Raw genomic sequence first — 20,871 nt, forward strand, 5'->3', positions numbered from 1 at the left:
TGAAATATCTCACTTTGCATGTAATGAGTCTACATAATATATTAGTTTCACCTTTTAAGTTGAATTACTGAAATAAATAAACTTTTGCACGATATTCACATTTTTCGAGTTTCACCTGTGTGTATATATATATATATATATAATGTATGTGTGTGTGTGTGTATCTATGTCTTTTTTATTGAAAGTAATTCCAATTATTCATATAATTATTTACAGGTAGAACACAGCGAGGGGGAAATGTTTCCACATCCTGGGAAATGTTACTCAGTGTACCACTCAAAAGCAAATTACAGTGCCTAAATTTTATATATTTTAGATTTATTTATAATTGTAATTTATTTTGGAAGGTTTTATATATGATGGAAAAGACATCTGAATGTATTCTGCTTGAAAATGCACTTGTTTGATAAAAATGCCTTTTTCTCAGCTTTTTGTCCAGAATGTTGTGTTTTTGACAAAACCTATCTATGTTCAAGTGGCAATAAAAAAAGAAAAAATGAAGATAAAATAAATTTTTTTTTTTGTTTAAAAACAGACGCTCAGATCTTTATTTTGATATGTAGCATGTTCATATATTCATAGAACAAAATATTCTGTGGGCCATTAAAATTTAGCAAAAATCGTCAAAAACCCTGGCGGTGGCTGGCAACTTTTAAAAAAAATGCTGGCGGGGAAAGAGTTAAAGGTGAACTATAATGCCCATTTTCACATGATGTAATATAAATCTCTGAAGTCCTCAGAATGTGTCAAAATACCATCCAGATCATTTATTATAGCTTGTCAAAGTTGCCCCTTTTTGGGTGTGATGGAAAACGCTCCGTTTTTGTGTATGTCCCTTTAAATGCAAATGAGCTTCAGAAGAGGCCGATCCTTTCAATCCAGTCTCATATAAAAACGTACCCTGACTACGTGGTCCAAAGTGCAAAACATAGAGGGGTTACAATAATGGCTCTTGAATTGTATGACTGTAAAAAAAAATTTGCCTTTTCTTTTCCTATTGTTTTACGTCTAAGTCACGTGACTTTCAAGATTCCGGCCGTGAGAACAAAAAACATGGCGGACATTTCTCTCATTTTTAGTAAAAAAATCAATATTTTGAGTTAGTTTCTGCATAAAAATAAGTTTTGATTACATTTCTAGCGAGAAATATATATTTTATTTTCATAATATTCACTCAGTGAGTGTACATAATCATTCTCTTGCTCGTTGTTGCGAAGATTTTTCAGATCTCGCCAGAATAATGTGAAACTGAAACGTTTTGGTTGCTATGGACGCTGCTATCTCCTAGCATAGCTGTGGCCCCAGATTCCTCATAAGACTCTCCCTTGCGATTTCACTCCGTCTGACGGATCAAACCCCCGCCCACTACATGCGTCTGAGGTTGATTTGCTGATCAACACATTATTCCGTGGCAGCGGGAGAAACTAATGTTGACAAAGTGACGAGTTATGTTTAATTTTTAAATCTACCGGATCCTCTGTGCATTTGACTTCCTGTGTGGTGCGATCTCATTGATGGGTTTTGACGCGTCATGGCCCCACGAAGAAGAAGAAGAAGAAGAAGAAAAAGAAACGAGGGAAAAGGAGCAGGAAAAGGTAAACAAGGAGGAAAAGGAAGTGTGGAAAAATAACTTGACCAAGCTGAACAAATGAATCACCTTGACCCTGAAGAGGCCATATTCCTGGTTGATGCGTTCCTGGATGAGTGCAAGGTAAATAACATTATCTCAGTGGTGGAAAAAGCATACTGATTACATGCTAATTACAAGGTCTAAGACCATAATAGACTCTGAGGTATAGCAGGGAAGAAGTATCAAGGTGCAAAACTGAAAACACTCCAAACAAAGTGCAACTATACAGTACCTGGTTCAAAGATACAGTATCTTTATTCAAATGCAAGCTATAGTGCTGAGCTGAGTTCACTCATTAGAGCCAGTGAGAGTTTAATTAAAAATTCTGTCAAAGCGTTTCACTTTCTTTTCTTTTCTTTTCTTTAATGTAGAAAGTGTTTTCTAGATCTGTCAGTACAGTACAGGACCACAACCGTTAGACTGAATTTTTACAATGTAATATTATAAAATTGGTTTTATAATGAGATGTTTGTAGGTGGAGATAACCTTGGTGGGTGGTGGTTTATTCTGTGGCTCAATTGTTTATTTAGGTGGATCAGCATGGACACACTAAAGGAGGGTCAAAATAATCCACAAAGCTGTGTGTCTGGCTTGATGAGGACAAAGATGGTCAACCTCTGCCAAAAAGATGTAGAGCTGGGGAGAAACGAAAGCGAGATTCAGCTACTGGTTGTTTTTTTGTTGTTGTTTTTTCATCAGTAGTTGCATTCATTATTCATTGAGCAAGTTCTAAATGGATATTCATATTTTTGCAGTTTCTTCAGCAAGCGTTACACCCTCCTGTGCTCCGTCTACCAGCACAACTGAAGACACTGTGACCATCGAAAATTTTGGTTTTTTTCCCTTAATACTTGTTTCCTCATTTGTTATGTGGTAATTGCCCAGATTTACCATTGCCTTCTTTCCTTTTCATTTTCAGACTCCCTCATTCAAGATGTCCGAGAGCTCTTGGGAAGTGGTGCTGAACAACCTCTCCCCTCACACTGGAGGAACAGGCAAACTTCCTCTCTGGAGAATTGGACAGTAATGAGGCCCTTCATGGTGAACAATATGTTGTCATCTGAGAAGCCCAAGGAGGGGGTTTGCCATCATTGTGGACACAAGGCTTCAGTAGTGATGTGTAGGGACTGTTTACCGCGATCACTCTACTGCACAGCCTGTGACCTTTCCACACATGAGGCCCTGGAGCTTCATAACAGAGCATCCATGGTGGAGGGGTTCTTCAGACACCTGCCGCCATCCACTATTGTTCAGCAGCATGAGGGAGGGAAATTCTCCTATCATGAAAAAGGTAGTTTTTAAGTCTCAGGTTATATAGGCTGTTTAACATTATACACAAACCCTGGTTTACTCCAACAAACATGCTGGATGAAGTTTTGTTTGATAGAAACAACACCCTCATTGATCAGTTTTTGGTTTCATTTACTCTGATCAGTCCTTCCAGGAAAATGCAGAATTTTTTTGTGATTGTTCTTTTATGGGAACTATTTATACTTTGAGATACATATTTCACTGTTTACATTATAGCATATTACAATACAGCCTATAAGGTCAAAAGAAAATAATTTATAATGAAAAAAGTAGCCTAAATCTACACAAGACTAAACCAGATATGGCTGAAATATATAGGCTATCATGATCATTTTGCCAATAATGATGTAGCCCAGGGGTGGGCAAACTACGGCCCGCGGGCCACATACGGCCCGTTAGGCTGTTTAATCCGGCCCGTCAAGTAAATACAATTTTTTTCTTAAGATCGCATTCATTTAGCCTTTTTCTTGCAATACTTTGCGTTATATATATATATATTGCGTTGCATATATTTGACAATCGGAATATCAGATATTTCATGCCATAGCTAACAAATGTAAAAAAGGAAAAATGACATAAAAGCAGATCATCATTCATTCAGCGCTGTTGTGGCTGTGGTGTAACAAGCAATGACGCGTCACCATGGAAACCAAACAGACAGCGACTTAAGCGCATAGACTTGTTGCACGTTTTTGGTAACCGCTTGCACACCTGTTTAGTTTTTCCTTTGATTTGTCTGCTATTTAGTTTCTTTGTTCCTCTGGATTTGTGGATGTATCCTGACTGATTCCGTTTACCGACCTTTATCGCCCGGCTTTCGGCTACGCTCCCCTGTCTGCCATGTACAGAACCCGGTTTTGTTCATGAAATGTTCTGATCTGCCTTTGCTTTTTATGTTTTATTTTAGTATACTTAAAAATAAATTTGTATATTCGTTTATTTCGTTTTTTTCCACAAATGTATGACTTTTGGAAGTGCAAATTGATTGCCATATGCAGTTTTAATAAAGTTGAATTAATTTCTGTCATTTTTACTCTTCTAAGTGTACACTTGCAGGTGTTTTGTTTCTAATTTACTGTTAGGCCCATTAAATAATAATAAGGATAAACAATATTTAAAAAGTATAGGCTATAATTATCTAACATCTAACTAATTAAAAATTAACCTCAAAACATAACATGCTAAATGGGGGATATCTAGCATAAAAAATGTATTGCCAGAATGTCGTCTCTCAGTTGTTGAATTTCGCGCAGATGTTGCCAGAACGTAAATGTGTTTGCTCAGCCCGATCTCATGAAAGTGCGAATACCACGAATTGTATTTGTAGTAGCCTACTTATGATACGCAGTTTTCGCGTGCATATGATATGCACTTTATGGCGTGTAATAGGCACGCACTCTGCACCCCTAATCCTAACCAAGGGGTTTACACTGCGTAGCATATGCACGCAAAAAACATTCTTGGCATATAAATGGCACGAGAAATCAAATGTGTGGTATAGATAGGCACTTTCATGAGATCGTATTTCATAATCTGCTACTGGGCCGGCCCTCTTTTAAATTTTAAAACCCGGTGTGGCCCTTGAGCCAAAAAGTTTGCCCACCCCTGATGTAGAACCATGAATTTTTTCAGTTTATAACATGTTTTGTTTATAACTTAAACCAACATAAAATACAAATGTTGACAACATTATTCAGTATAGGCCTACTTGATGACAATATGTATCCTGCCCCCTAACAGTCCTCTGGGCATATGTACAAAATAGTGAATTATGTGATACGCCTACTGATATTGATGCTGATTGAAGAGGTTGCAACTTGAAGGTTGTTGATATTTCAATTCCAAAGAGAATCAAATTACATCTCTCCCTCTCCTCCCAAAGTAACACTGTAGGCTCTACACCTCTCTTCCTAAAATAAATGCTAGGTCCTAACTGTTATAGACTACTGTTCCAGGATTGTGTAGGCTAGGCTATATCACTAGTTTTACAAGCGCACACACTAAATGGAGAGCTATAGGATTAAAATCATAGAAATAAAATAAATAGAAACGGCACTGAACTGTTTGGCTTGGTCATTCCATTGGTACACAAGAAAATGGTGACTGTTGTAATTTGTAATGGTGACATCAAGCGTTAGTTGAATGCGGAAGTAGGTCGCTAGCTCTTTGCAATACGGACTACCGGCACATCCGAGAACTTAACTGTAAATTTCGTCACCGCCCCTTTTTTGGGGAAAATAACTAGACTTCAATACATAATAGTGGCATAAAACAATGTCTGTACACAACCGGCAGGCGTGAATAACTTAAAGGTCACATATTGTCAAAATGGAAATTTCCTGGCTTTTATCATCATAACGAAGGTCTAGGCGCCTATGCACTTACCGTCTAAGTGTCAACACTGTGGATCGTCAGACAAACGCACACTGCCTGCATTTAGATCAGGTTTAGAAGATGTGACTGAAAACCAGAGGGGTAATCGAGCTCTCGATTTCCGTACCACACCCGGCGGCCGCCATTGGCTAACAAGCCTTCACCTGCTGTTAGCATCCCATTGACTCCCATTCATTTTGGCGTCACTTTGACAGCGAATAACTTTACATCTGAGGCGTTTAAAGACTCCGTTTGTCCATTATTTATTTCTAAAGAAACACGACAATGTATAAAATGCTCCATTACCTTGTATCTTACGTTATGGCCACGTAGAAGCAGTTTTTGTAAAAACAGGCTAACGATTGCGTCATAACCACGCGACTCTCTGGAAATTACCGTATAGACAGGAGGAGAAGCTCGCAGTCAATCGGGGGGACGTGGAGGCATAAAGTCCGATAAAGTCAAGGGAGAAGCCCATAGAGAGTCATAAAGTTGCTCCTGCTCCTAGCTCATGGACAGTTCCTACTCACGCTCTCCGTCTCTGCAAGTTTCGGAAGGGAATGATTCAGATTTCTCTTGGCACAGCTACTAGAAGACTTACAACTGTCAGACAGGCTGCTCACGTCGTCAAGCTCAGTTTGAGTCTGCGCAGTTCGCTCGGCAATCAGGAAATGAGTGCTTCTAATTTGCTTCACTTTTCTCCGTTGAAACCTATGGGGTCGCTGTGTCCAGTTTATATACTAATAATAGCGGCATAAATCAATGTCCGACAGGCGTGAATAACTTAAAGGTCACATATTGTCAAAATCAAAATTTCCTGGCTTTTATCATCATAACGAAGGTCTAGGCGCTATGTACTTACCGTCTAAGTGTCAACACTGTCGATCGTCAGACAAACACACACTGCCTGCATTTAGATCAGATTTAGAAGATGTGGCTGAAAACGAGCCGTTTTGACTTCCTGCATTTTGTGACGCCACAAACGGCTAAGCTCCTCCTTCAGTCACTGCACACACACTACAGCTTGTTACCTGTGGCTGCCCTGCTCATGTGTCTTTCCAATCGGCAAATCAGAAGAAAGGTTCGTGATCATTAATTAGATAGACCAAAAGCGACCTGTTTTTAGCAGAGCTGCTGAGAGAGGAGCTGCAAAACTATATTTACCTGGTGTTTGATACTTACAACTGCAAATACCCCTAGCATTTGATAGATCTAACTACCCCTCAAAACATTAACAATTATCTTAATTTTCACAAAATTCAATGTTTTACCTATTTCAAACACATTTATTGCCCATGTAAGCTTCTACTTTTCAGTTTACATGGTTTAACTTCTAGGGAAGTATAGATCCCTGTCCATTACTGTGGAGATTTTAGCTTTCTTTTACTACAACAGTATAACTTAGAAGACAGGAACGCTGACTCTTTGTGTGTTCAGTCGTCATGTCCTAATTTTGCTTTAGGCTGTGAAAGATTGAGCTGTGTTTCAGATGACGTCCTGATATTGTATGTTTCAACGTTTAGAGTGTGTGTGTGTGTGTGTGTGTGTGTGTGTGTGTGTGTGTGTGTGTTTAACATTGTCCTCATATTGTGGGTAACAGATATTGTACAGTTTTAGATATTTCCATAGAGTCTTGAATGAAAAGCCCAGGTCCTCACATTAGCTATTTTTACTACAATTTGTGTTCCTTAAATGCAAAGTTGACGCAGCCCTTGACTTCAGCAATGAGTCTCAGCCCAAAGGTGAGTATGATAGAATGGGGGTGGGATTTCTTTGAACTGAAATAGGTAGGATCATTAGTTTGTTATAGTATATATGTTTCAATATGATCATCATGTTTTAGGTGTAATATAGGATCCTGTCAATCAAACTGAACAGACTGCATTCAGTCACTTCTGCTGTCTGGACGTGATGCTTTCCATTTGAGACACAGAAACTTTTACATTCTTACACAATTAATGTCACAACGGCTGATTCTTGAGTTGTGATCAGGTATTATATTTTAAATAATTTCATATACAGTATATTTTTCACCATCGCCTATAAATGTAATGATTATGTAACAATTAGTTTCAGAACGGCTGATTCTTGATCTTGGTCTTTTTTTAATTATATTTTTATATAATAAAATGTTTAATCTCCTATAATGCTCAGTTTGCCTGCGCTGCTTCACTAAAGCAGAAGTGAAAGTGTTCCAGTCCAGATCCTGTAACCAATCAGAGAGTGAGACTGAAAACCCCATTTGCATTGTCAGGGTGGAGTGATTGTGATCCTCTCAGAATAGAGCAGCTCTGTCTCCAGAGACCATGTTCAAACCCCAAGAGCTTTATTTGACATTTACTGCTACATCAACCTTCTGAAAAGCACCTGCATCTTCATCTGTTAGTTGAATGATGTTGTCAGACACAAAGTGAACTTGTTGAGAAGCTTTATTGAATGTTGCAGCAAACACAGCAGATTGAAAGATCACACACACACACACACACACACACACACACACACACACACACACACACACACACACACACACACACACTCTCTTTCAGTATTGAGTTGTAAATCACTACAGCTGCAGCACTAGACTCATGTGAATCCTGCCTGACACAGGACACTCAGATACGGCTCATCTTCAGGAGAGAAACATCAGCACTCAGAGCTCTTGTGGAACGAGACCTCATGAGGAGCTCCATCATGTGTTACTCTGCAGACGTACAGCTCTCCCTCTTCCCAGCGTGCTTTGCTGAGGGTCAGGACGCTACTGCGGCTGTAGCGGCCGTCCTGCTGGCTCTCTGCGCTGGTCAGAACCCCCTCGGTGACCTCTGACCCGTCCAGTGTCCAGCTCACCAGCGCCCCCTGTGGAGAGTAAGAGCTGAGCAGGCAGAGCAGTGCGGCTGAGTCTCCAGAGATCTGCAGAGAAGAGGGCGGCAGCAGAGACACTGAGGGCTTCACTGTGGGACCAGCTGCAGGAGACAAACACAACACATTCACACACACACACACACACACACACACACACACACACACACACACACACACACACTGCACTGCACATTCACAGCATAGGAATAATGCTGCTCTAGTTTTAGATTAAATCATTATAAAACAATATCAGTAACACTTTATTTAAAGCTTTCATACATATCGCATTTTAAAAATACTTTTTAATACATTATGCACTGCTATATACATTAAAATGCATGTATGATCTAATCAATAAGTGTAACAGCAGTTATAACACATATTGTCTATTATCAGGACGATCTGACTGCTTTAATTACAGCAATTATTCACTCTGAACATAAATATCTTACATTTTGAGATATTCACCTGAACTGAAAATGTAACTCAATTTCAAACAGAGTTAAAACACAATTGAATCACACAGAATGAACAAAACACTGAATTATAAGCACAACATGAGCAAAAGAGATTCAGTATCATTGACTGAACTACAGAAAGCAGCAACATTTACATTCTGATGTCAAATCTCTTTTTCCATGTATGATTTCTACAATAAAAGATGAACTAAATATGAACTCAGTGTAGAAATAAATGAAGGAAAGACAAACCTGTAATAAACTGATTAAACTCATAGTGAGACACAGTGTGGAAATATGTTACGGGTGACAGAATGCTTGGAAAAGCGGAGCCCTTTTTCCATGTTCCCCGAGGGGATTATTTTGGTGTAAAGCCTTACTCCGGTTCCGGGTGTAGCCGAGGCATTGCCCGACCTAATTATAGCTGATGCACGGCAGGTGTGGGAGAGAGAGGAGCGGCGTTTGCACAGGCTTTTCGCTTCACAAGAGGAGGATAAAGGAGCCGTTCAGTGAGTTGAGGGAGGTTGTGTTGGGTTGGACTCAGTCGGTCAAGACGGTTGCTTGTGGTACAGTTGCTGTTGGTGTTCAGTGGACTAGTTGTTCGGCTGGATCTCTGTCGTCGCGTCTGGAGAGCTGCTGGTGGAATACTCCTGGATTGAACTGTGGTTCGGATCTGTGCTGGAAGAGGAAGAGAGACAGATAAGTGAATTAATTACATCATTGAATCAAATGTAAAGCTTGAAGAAAAGAATGTGAACGTGAAATTTACTATTGAGGAGGACATCTGTTTCATATACAGTGGAGAAGAACTGAGAGTTGAATATTCCCATTGAAATGCATGGATGAAGCGAGGCTTTTGACCAGCCCTACTGTGTGAGTGATTTGCAGTTGTTTGCCTTACCTGATGCACGCCGAATTAATGCTGTGGATTTGTAGTGAACACGAGTGCTGTGTGCTATGCTGAGAAAAGTCTCCCAACGCCTGCTTTCATTCTTGTGAAATGATCTACTTGTCTCCATCCGAATTCCAGAACGAAACAACTGAACTGGTGATGTAATGCTTTGTATTATCTTCTCTTCCACTGAGTATTGTCGTGGAGTAATTCCTCAGTGAAGGCTCTTGTTAACCCTCTCTTTTTCTCTGAAATTACAAGTCTCGGGAAAAACCGTATGGCTGTGGAAAAGTCCGAACCATTATACTTACTGTCTGAGTCCTGTAGATGTGCAGCAACGCTGTGAAGTGAGTTTTAAAGTCACAATTTCCCCTTCATGTCATGATAAGAGAATCTGCTGTTGAGAGAAGAAACATTACCTGTTACTTACCGGTTGAGTCCTGCAGATGTGCAGCAACGCTGTGAAGTGAGTTTTAACCCTCTGAGGTCGGAAAACGCGCCCCCGCGTTTTGCTGGATTTTCTTCACATTGTAGTACAATAAACTTAAATTACTCCGTCATTTATGGTTATACAGAAAAAAGAAATATAAAAAAAGAATCTGTGATATTTCTACTTTTGTATGTGTCCACTTACAATCAAATCAAAACATTGTGCTTTTGTAAAATAAAGAAAATAAACAGGGTGTGCGTTCTGCCTCTCCGTCGCGGTGAACTTTTTTTTCTTGAGCACGTCTATAAACTGAAACAAAACTCAGCGAATCCTTCTCACACATTTATGAGCCATACACCTTTATACACATTTAAGTGTGTACTTTTAAATGATCGGATTCAAACTGAAAACAAATATTCTCTGTTTAAGTAATTTGTATAAAACCAACAGGATGTCCAGTATCTCAAACGCTTGCTAATTACTTTTAATTCGGCCACGCCCACTCGCGCAAAAGAGATTCACATGCAAATCTCCACATGGGACGCGAACGCCCTCGTTACCTCAAACACAAAACACCAAAACACTTCACAAGTCTCTGCTTTTCGTCGAGTTTGGAAGACGCGCTGTGAGCTTACATTGGATTTACATCAGAAGAAGAAGAACGCGATTTGAAGACAAGAAAGATGTAAAGGTAAGAAATTCTTACTTATTAGTTTATGGTATTGTTGCATAAACTTCACATTGCAGTTGAACTGTTGCTAGATATATGGTGAATATTATACTATTTAGACCCGTGTTTACTGTTAAATACTGTTTGTGGATATCTGCTCAAGCATAGATATGTATAACCATAATGTTTAATATTTTGGAGCGCGCTGTGGGTTTGAATGTATCATATTTTGGAGCGCGCTGTGGGTTTGAGTATCATATTTTGGAGCGCGCTGTGGGTTTGAATGTATCATATTTTGGAGCGCGATTGCGTTTGAAAGGAAAAATGCACCAAATATTAGGCTTTATGTTTTTACTATTATCTCATTTCATATCATCATAACGAATGGAAACATTTGAAGTAACATAAGATAATCAATATATTTTTCTCTAGCATTGTTACTGAAATCTTTTGGAAGATTTATAGGCTGCTTTGTAAAATAAAATTATTTTATGCAGTACTGCACATAGCTTATGCCTACAAGGCACAACAAATATGGTGTTCTTTATATTATATATTGTTGGAAACATTTGTGTGTGTGTGTGTGTGTGTGTGTGTGTATTCTGTGAATTTTAAAAAGCAATTTTAACCAGAAAAATCTAAAATGTATTCCCAAAATCGTGCAGGCCTAGTTTCTCTTGATACCAGTATGTTCACTTTTTTCTTTTCTTTCAGGGACCAGATGCAACTGAGTCCTGCTGACTTCAACATTCACATGAGTCTCTGTACATGAACATGGTAAAGTGAAAATCAAACACCTTGGAAATGGTATGTACAATGTTTTTAGGAATGGCACAAAGGTCTCTGTCTTTGGATCATTGTTTTCAATGTGCTCTTTTGTCATTTGTTGTGTATTTTTGGATTATGTTGTGTTGTAAATAAATCCAAACAATCTAAAAGCCATTCTTTTTTAAATCTCCTCATTCTTTGTGCAAGGTTGCTCTGAATGACAGGGCCTGATCGCTCCTAATAGGGCAGTTAGGGGAGTGTCTTTGTCTTTCTCAGGTGTTAAAAGCTTACATATTCATGAGATGATCACGCCTCTTCGAATATGGCTTTGTCACACAAAACACGTCTTAGAAATTTTAAATCAATATATTGTCTTATCTGAATGAGCAGTCAGGGTGATTTTCACATAGTTTTGGAGCAAATATTCTAGGCTACGTCATACAATTTTCAAAAGTCTTGTGAAGAAATAATCAGTATGGGTTTCATGGCCTTATTTCAGTGACAATTTTTTTTTGTATTTTCACAAACCACGCATAAATGTCATTATCTCAAAACTACAAACTTTTACATACATGCTGCTGATATATTATTGTAGCAGAGTTTGTGCTGAATACAGTGTAATTAGACTTTAGCCATGAAAATGTCACTAGTAACAGAAAAAAACACAAATGTCAGAGCATGTCAGAACACCTCCAGAGCCCAGAAAACAGCTCAGACCTCAGAGGGTTAAAGTCACAATTTCCCCTTCATGTCATGATAAGAGAATCTGCTGTTGAGAGAAGAATACATTACCTGTGACTTCCCGTTTGAGTCCTGCAGATGTGCAGCAACGCTGTGAAGTAAGCTTTTAGAGTCACTGTCCCACCATTGTGCCCGACGACGTATCTGATACTGAGAAGAATACATTACCTGTTACTTACTGTCTGAGTCCGGTAGATGTGCAGCAATGCTGTGAAGTAAGCTTTTAGAGTCACTGTCCCACCATTGTGCCCGACGACGTATCTGATACTGAGAAGAATACATTACCTGTTACTTACTGTCTGAGTCCTGTAGATGTGCAGCAACGCTGTGAAGTAAGCTTTTAGAGTCACTATCGCACTATTGTGTCCCGAAGGCAGTGAAGAATCGATCCAGCGGCTACTCCGGTCAAATAGCCCTAGAAGAAGAGAGTTGCTTATTCTTTTCTCAAGATTGATTGCTATTCAATAAAGATTGTTACTTTTGAACTCAACTTGCCTCCTCTTTTGTCCATCTGTTGCGTGCCTGTGGTGTTGGCTCCTCACGGTGGTGTCTGGAGTGAGGGGCGGCTGGTCATCCGAGTCCGCCCCGGCCTGCACCGGTGACACAATTTGGCGTAAGTCGGCAGGATTGCCACCGTGAGTTGTAGCGGCCACAGGTATGCGATGGTGGACGAAGAGGTTCCACCAGTTCGCTCGCAAGTAATGCCCATCATGATGGGAGCCCCATGGGCACAACGCTATGGAGGACCAGGATCGGAGCTGAGTTTTCAGGACTGGAAAGCGCAGACAGAATATCTGGCTGGACTACAAGGACTGAGCGCATCGCAAAAGGTACAGTTTGTGCTAGGATCGTTTGAAGGGGAAGCCAAAAGGGAAGTTCTTGCTGCATCAGAGGCCACGCGGGCCACTGCGAAGAATATCTTTGATTTCTTGTCTGGAGTATATGGAGATTCTACCCCGGTAGCCATTCTTCGTGCCCAGTTCTTTAACTGTCAGCAGGGGCCTCAGCAGACTCTGCGAGCATACTCTTTGAAACTGCGAGAGCAGTTTGGCCGGCTGAAAGGTCGACAAGATCATGGACTGGGAGAAGGAGATGGCTTATTGAGAGATCAGTTTGTTTTGGGGCTGCGTGAAGGACCGGTGCGCCAAGGCATACGGCTCCAGCTTCGACGAGACCCCACTATGTCTTTTGAGGCTCTTCGACAAGAGGCTTTGGCGTTGGAGTCAGATCAGGGAGAGACGACTCGGACACCAGTTCGTGTGGTGGCCAGCAGCGCCAGGGTACCCGCGCCTGTTGAGTCCAATGAGTGGAAGCAGAAATTGAGGACAGAATTACTGGAGGATGTTAAGGGACAGATGGCAGAGTTGTCTTGGAGTCTTTTGGGTGAGCTTCATCGAGGTCGAGTCGAGGGTGGACCGATGGTGCGAGGAAGATCATATTCAGAGGAGGGGCAAGGACCTGTACGCCGTCCGACGGGCCCCCGGTTTCAGTGGGATCATCAGGGTCGACCCATCTGTATCAATTGTGGAAATCCGGGACACATCAGTCGCCAGTGCGACCGTCGTCGAAGTTCGCAAGAGGGTTTTTAGTCCCACCGGTCACTGTGGGTCAAGTGGCCGGGACCCCTTCAAGAGACCCTTGTTCTGTTCCGGTGATGAGAGATGACTGGGTTGGGCGTTGTCCCACCGTGGAAGTTCAAGTTAATGGAATGAAGATTAATTGTCTGGTCGATACAGGTTCTCAGGTTACATTGTTTTCAGAGAGTCTGGCTCTGGAGTTATTCGCGGATCATCGGCTTCACAGGACGGAAACATCAAGACTCACATTACGTGGAGCGAATGGATTGGATATTCCTTATACTGGGTACATCGTGGTAGACTTTCTGGTTCGAGGGGTTCCTGTCCATCAGAAGGGTGTTGTTATTGTTCGAGACCACTGCTTGGGTCTCCATCGAGCACTGCTAGGGATGAATGTCATTCTGGATTGCTGGGAAGAGCTGTTTAAAGGCCGACCGGCCCGAACGTCCCCGTTAGCAGCAAGGAAAGACTGGGACCAGATCCTGGCCGATTGCCGAAGAGTCCATGCAGCAAGTCAGGTGCAAGAGCGGAAAGATATCGGTCGAGTCACCTGCCGGTATGCTTTGTCTGTTCCAGCCCGGAGCGAGGCCGTTCTCTGGGTCCGAGTGCCCGCTGGACCCCGTGAGTCAGGCAACTGTGTCCTGGTAGAGCCCCATGAAGATTGTCAACCCATCGAAGTAGCCCATGGGCTAGCGGTCATACAACGAGGGCGAGTTTCAGTGAAGGTGCGAAACGTCCATCCCTACCCGGTGCTCCTTCGTCGACACCAACGTCTGGTTCGAGTTTCATCTGTCCGCCCTGTCCAAGTCCAAGAGCAACAAGATGTCTGTTTCAGGCAGGTGAGCCCTGCAGTGATAGAAGTTGCCGTCCGTCCAGTGGAGGCCAGTTCAGGCCCTGTGAGAGGAGGAATGCCGACCCATTTGATGGGGGAGTCTTTGAAGGGTGAGGACCTGGAAGAAGGGCAAGTGTTACAGCTTCAGGAGCTCCTGAAGAAGTGGAAACATGTGTTCTCAACCCATGAGGAAGACTATGGCTGTACAGGAGTGATTAAGCACCAAATACCCACCGGAGAAGCAACACCTAGTCGGGAGCGGTACCGTCCGGTGCCCCCCACTCTCTACACTGAAGTCCGTGCCCTGTTAAAAGGGATGCTAGAGGGAGGGATCGTTCGAGAGAGTAGTAGTCCTTGGGCAGCCCCGATTGTCCTAGTACAGAAGAAAACGGGAGCCTGGAGATTCTGTGTCGACTACCGCAAGCTCAATAGTGTGACCAAGAAAGATGCATTCCCGTTGCCGCGGATCGAAGATTCACTCACGAGTTTGACTCAAGCAGCATGGTATTCAACTTTGGATCTGGCCAGCGGATACTGGCAAGTACAGATGGATGACCACGACAGAGAGAAAACTGCCTTCACTACACCGTTCGGGCTATTCGAGTGGGACCGGATGCCGTTCGGTTTGTGCAACGCCCCCGCGACCTTCCAGCGACTTATGCAGCGATGCCTGGGAGGACAACTAGTCGAATCCACGCTGGTCTATTTGGACGATGTAATCGTTTTTTCCCCTGACTTTCAAACTCACCTGCATCACTTGGAGAATGTCTTCCGGGCCATGGAGAGATATGGGCTAAAGTTGAGACCAGATAAATGCCAGTTGTTTCGCAAAGAGGTACAGTTCCTGGGACATCGAGTCAGCGCTGCCGGTATATCCCCTGATCCAGAGAAAGTTGCAGCAGTCCAAGGTTGGGAGCCCCCACGAACAGTGAGACAAGTGCGGTCCTTCCTAGGCTTTGTAGGATATTATCGACGATTTATTAAAGGATTCTCTGGGCTTGCTAAGCCATTGAACCAGCTTCTTGCTGGTACTGGACGTTCCCGTGGCAAAGGCTCATCGACGGTGCAATGGGACTCAGCATGTGAAATAGCCTTTCAAAATCTGAAGCAGGAACTTTTGAGGGCCCCTATCCTGGCCTATGCAGACTTCACTCAGCCGTTTCTTCTGTATACTGATGCCAGCAATGCAGGATTGGGGGCGGTACTAGCCCAAGAGCAACAAGGAGTGGAGAAGGTAATTGCTTATGCCAGTCGAAGCTTACATCCTGCAGAGCGGAACGCAGCAAACTACAGTTCCTTTAAGATAGAGTTGCTAGCCATGAAATGGGCCATGGCCGAGAAATTCAAAGATTACCTGTGGGGAGCTAAGGTGACTGTGATCACGGACAACAACCCTCTAGTCCATTTGCGGACTGCCAAGTTGGGAGCAGTGGAGCAGCGTTGGGTGGCTCAGCTTGCTAATTATGACTATCGGCTTAAATATCGACCTGGCAGAGAAAACGCGAATGCTGATGCATTGTCCAGGCTCCCAGCCATTCAGAGAAACGGTCAAACGCACCTCGATATCCCTGGTCAAGAGGATGAATTGTTGGTGGCGGTCGTGGAAGCTCCCGGGACCCAGGGGGATGTTCCGTCCAGTTGGGGATGGGACCCCGGACGGTGGAGAAGATTACAGCAGGGAGATGAAGACCTGTGTCGGGTCGCCTCGCATCTCAGGCGAGGATTCAGGCTGCGAGCCGAGGAAAGGCAGGCTCAGACAGTGGGAGTACAACAACTCCTGAAGCAGTGGAAGAGATTGCGGATCAGAGGAGGGGTAATCTGTCGTTCACTGCGAGATTTAAGAACTCAGGAAACAAGGTATCAAGTGGTAGTCCCAGAGGACCAAGTCCAAGAGCTGTTGACTGCCTATCACACCCATGCTGGCCATCAGGGCCAAGAAAAGACTTGTCACTGCTGAGGAGGTATTTCTACTGGTCAAAGATGGAGAAGAAAGTTGAAGAGTTTGTTCAGAGTTGTCCACGGTGCACGCTAGGGCGACCCACAGATCGATATCAAAATATCCTGGTAATGACTGATCTGTTTACCAAGTACGCCTGGGCCGTCCCCACTGCAGACCAGACGGCAGCGACTACAGCTGCCCTTTGGAGAACAGTAATACAGCCGTTTGGCTGTCCAGAGACCCTCCATTCGGACCAAGGCCCAAATTTTGAGTCCCGCGTCATACAGGAGCTGAGCCAGCTCTATGGTTGTCGAAAGACACACACGACTTCGTACCACCCCCAAGGCAATGGGGGGTGCGAAAGATTCAATCAGACCCTGTTGGGGCTATTGGGAACGTTGGAGAGTGAGCAGCAGTGTCAATGGGCCGAGAGCCTCCCTATGTTACTACAAGCCTATAACAATAGCGTGCACAGCATCACCGGGTATGCCCCTTCTTACCTCATGTTTGGGCGTCATCTACGTCTACCTGTAGACTTGCTCCTGGGTACCGAGGCCACCGAAGGAGAGTACAGCACCACGGACTGGGTAAATCGACACCATCAACAATTACTAACTGCCTACAAGCGAGTTTCAGACCAGTTGAGTGCTGCAGCAGCTAAGAACAAGCGACTGTATGATCGAACTGCCCGAGAAGCCCCTTTACTGCCTGGAGAGCGAGTGCTGGTAAGGGACAACCGACGTCCAGGGAAAGGAAAGCTCTGTGATCGTTGGGAATCGACACCTTATGTGGTGGAACACCGACAGGGGCCTGATGCTCCAGTCTACTCGGTACGGCCTGAGGGAAAACCGGGACCCATACGAGTACTTCATCGAAATTTGCTCCGTCCATGTCCGAACTATCCACAGCCAGCGGCTGAAACACAGAGTGTGCCGCCTGCCTCCAACGTGCCCATGGTAGGGTGGGCAATAGTCCCGGGGAACCCCGAAGCGGAGGCCCGAGCGGCTCCACCCACGCCACCCCGACGGTCCCAGCGGGACAACCAAGGACAGCCACCTGAGAGATATGGCGAATGGCATTAGAGAAGCCCGGTTCTAGGGACTAGAACCGATTGGCAAGGGGGGATGTCACGGGTGACAGAATGCTTGGAAAAGCGGAACCCTTTTTCCATGTTCCCCGAGGGGATTATTTTGGTGTAAAGCCTTACTCCGGTTCCGGGTGTAGCCGAGGCATTGCCCGACCTAATTATAGCTGATGCACGGCAGGTGTGGGAGAGAGAGGAGCGGCGTTTGGCACAGGCTTTTCGCTTCACAAGAGGAGGATAATGGAGCCGTTCAGTGAGTTGAGGGAGGTTGTGTTGGGTTGGACTCAGTCGGTCAAGACGGTTGCTTGTGGTACAGTTGCTGTTGGTGTTCAGTGGACTAGTTGTTCGGCTGGATCTCTGTCGTCGCGTCTGGAGAGCTGCTGGTGGAATACTCCTGGATTGAACTGTGGTTCGGATCTGTGCTGGAAGAGGAAGAGAGAAAGATAAGTGAATTAATTACATCATTGAATCAAATGTAAAGCTTGAAGAAAAGAATGTGAACGTGAAATTTACTATTGAGGAGGACATCTGTTTCAGATACACTGGAGAAGAACTGAGAGTTGAATATTCCCATTGAAATGCATGGATGAAGCGAGGCTTTTGACCAGCCCTACTGTGTGAGTGATTTGCAGTTGTTTGCCTTACCTGATGCACGCCGAATTAATGCTGTGGATTTGTAGTGAACACGAGTGCTGTGTGCTATGCTGAGAAAAGTTTCCCAACGCCTGCTTTCATTCTTGTGAAATGATCTACTTGTCTCCATCCGAATTCCAGAACGAAACAACTGAACTGGTGATGTAATGCTTTGTATTATCTTCTCTTCCACTGAGTATTGTCGTGCAGTAATTCCTCAGTGAAGGCTCTTGTTAACTCTTTCTCTTTCTCTCTGAAATTACAAGTCTCGGGAAAAACCGTATGGCTGTGGAAAAGTCCGAACCATTATACTTACTGTCTGATTCCTGTAGATGTGCAGCAACGCTGTGAAGTGAGTTTTAAAGTCACAATTTCCCCTTCATGTCATGATAAGAGAATCTGCTGTTGAGAGAAGAAACATTACCTGTTACTTACCGTTGAGTCCTGCAGATGTGCAGCAACGCTGTGAAGTGAGTTTTAAAGTCACAATGTCCCCTTCATGTCATGATAAGAGAATCTGCTGTTGAGAGAAGAAACATTACCTGTTACTTACCGTTTGAGTCCTGCAGATGTGCAGCAACGCTGTGAAGTGAGTTTTAAAGTCACAATTTCCCCTTCATGTCATGATAAGAGAATCTGCTGTTGAGAGAAGAAACATTACCTGTTACTTACCGTTGAGTCCTGCAGATGTGCAGCAACGCTGTGAAGTGAGTTTTAAAGTCACAATGTCCCCTTCATGTCATGATAAGAGAATCTGCTGTTGAGAGAAGAAACATTACCTGTTACTTACCGGTTGAGTCCTGCAGATGTGCAGCAACGCTGTGAAGTGAGTTTTAAAGTCACAATTTCCCCTTCATGTCATGATAAGAGAATCTGCTGTTGAGAGAAGAATACATTACCTGTGACTTCCCGTTTGAGTCCTGCAGATGTGCAGCAACGCTGTGAAGTAAGCTTTTAGAGTCACTGTCCCACCATTGTGCCCGATGACGTATCTGATACTGAGAAGAATACATTACCTGTTACTTACTGTCTGAGTCCGGTAGATGTGCAGCAATGCTGTGAAGTAAGCTTTTAGAGTCACTGTCCCACCATTGTGCCCGACGACGTATCTGATACTGAGAAGAATACATTACCTGTTACTTACTGTCTGAGTCCTGTAGATGTGCAGCAACGCTGTGAAGTAAGCTTTTAGAGTCACTATCGCACTATTGTGTCCCGAAGGCAGTGAAGAATCGATCTTGCGGCTACTCCGGTCAAATAGCCCTAGAAGAAGGGAGTTGCTTATTCTTTTCTCAAGATTGATTGCTATTCAATAAAGATTGTTACTTTTGAACTCAATTACTTGCCTCCTCTTTTGTCCATCTGTTGCGTGCCTGTGGTGTTGGCTCCTCACGGTGGTGTCTGGAGTGAGGGGCGGCTGGTCATCCGAGTCCGCCCCGGCCTGCACCGGTGACAGAATAATATCATTGTTTTAGATTAAATAATTATACAAAAATATCAGTAACACTTTAATTAAAGCCTATATACATATTGCATTATAAAAAATATTTTAAAGCATTAATTATATATTGTTTTACACATTATGATGCATGTATGATCTCATCAATAATTGTAACCAAGTTTTAACACATTATAATATTATCAATTCATTGTTACACCTCCATAAAATTATAATACACTAAAACTCATGACAAACAACCAATTCTAGATGTAACAAGGAAATTGCAAATATTATAAAACATTTTAACTTTGGTTACAGTTATTTATGAAAACATACATGACATTATAACATACGCTATTGATACCTTTATAAGGCATTATACATAAAGGCTTCAAGTAAAGTTTCGCCACAATATCTAATAATCATTATTATTAATAAATGTTGTTCTTGTTTCCACTGTAAAACACTTTCTGAAATCTAAATTGTATTTTTTTATTAGGTGATTAAATAGACAGACTTACCGATCACCAGTTTAGTTCCTCCACCGAAAGTCCACCACAGTGATACAATCTAATGAAACGCTCGTACAAAAACCTCTATTCCACTCGAGTGAACACACACTCCAGCAGAGAGAGAGAAACAACACTTCAACACACTGATATTAGAAGATCCTCAGCTCTTCTCAACACTCACTCATTCAGATTTGACTAAATGCTTTCTGATATAACACTGTTTAAAGAAATATATTTGATGAGCTGTGACCTCTGAGGTGACCTTTGACCTCTTTGATCATGGATGATGTTGTGGAGTTTCTCATAATGATGCTTCTGTTCTTCATATGCAGATCAATCATCATGATTCACAGAAAAACCTGCAGCTTCAGACTTCAATCTTCAGTGAAAATCTCTTCAAATAATGAGTTTATTGAATATTAGAGCCAAAGTCAATAGAAAGTGTCAACAATGAAAATATAAAAGGTATCTTGAATGTTCTACACAGTCAAGCATGTTTTCATATTCAAGGTCTGTTCTAAAAGTATCTGGACTGGTTATGAATCTCCACACAAGATCATGAAACGTGAACAAGCTCTAATATGTCTCCATCTTTAACAGCCTGTTTCTTCTCCATTTGATGATTTCAGACACACATGAGGCTTCATGATAGATGGAGTGACACCATGAACTCTGATTAGAGATTCACAATCAGTCCTGATACTTTCTGAACAGACTCATG

At 42.7% G+C, this 20,871-nt stretch overlaps 1 long non-coding RNA gene across 1 annotated transcript; it reads left to right on the plus strand.

Annotated features, from left to right (window-relative positions):
• Positions 1-1,575: 1,575 nt before the first annotated feature.
• On the plus strand, positions 1,576-2,449 carry LOC309491333. The gene is made up of 3 exons (XR_014203036.1): positions 1,576-1,711; positions 2,161-2,299; positions 2,386-2,449. It is a non-coding gene; the product is annotated as an uncharacterized lncRNA (long non-coding RNA).
• The last annotated feature ends 18,422 nt before the right edge of the window (positions 2,450-20,871 follow it).

Source organism: Leuciscus leuciscus, assembly GCF_965113295.1.
Source record: "Leuciscus leuciscus genome assembly, chromosome: 25".
In the NCBI taxonomy this organism is placed as follows: domain Eukaryota; kingdom Metazoa; phylum Chordata; class Actinopteri; order Cypriniformes; family Leuciscidae; genus Leuciscus; species Leuciscus leuciscus.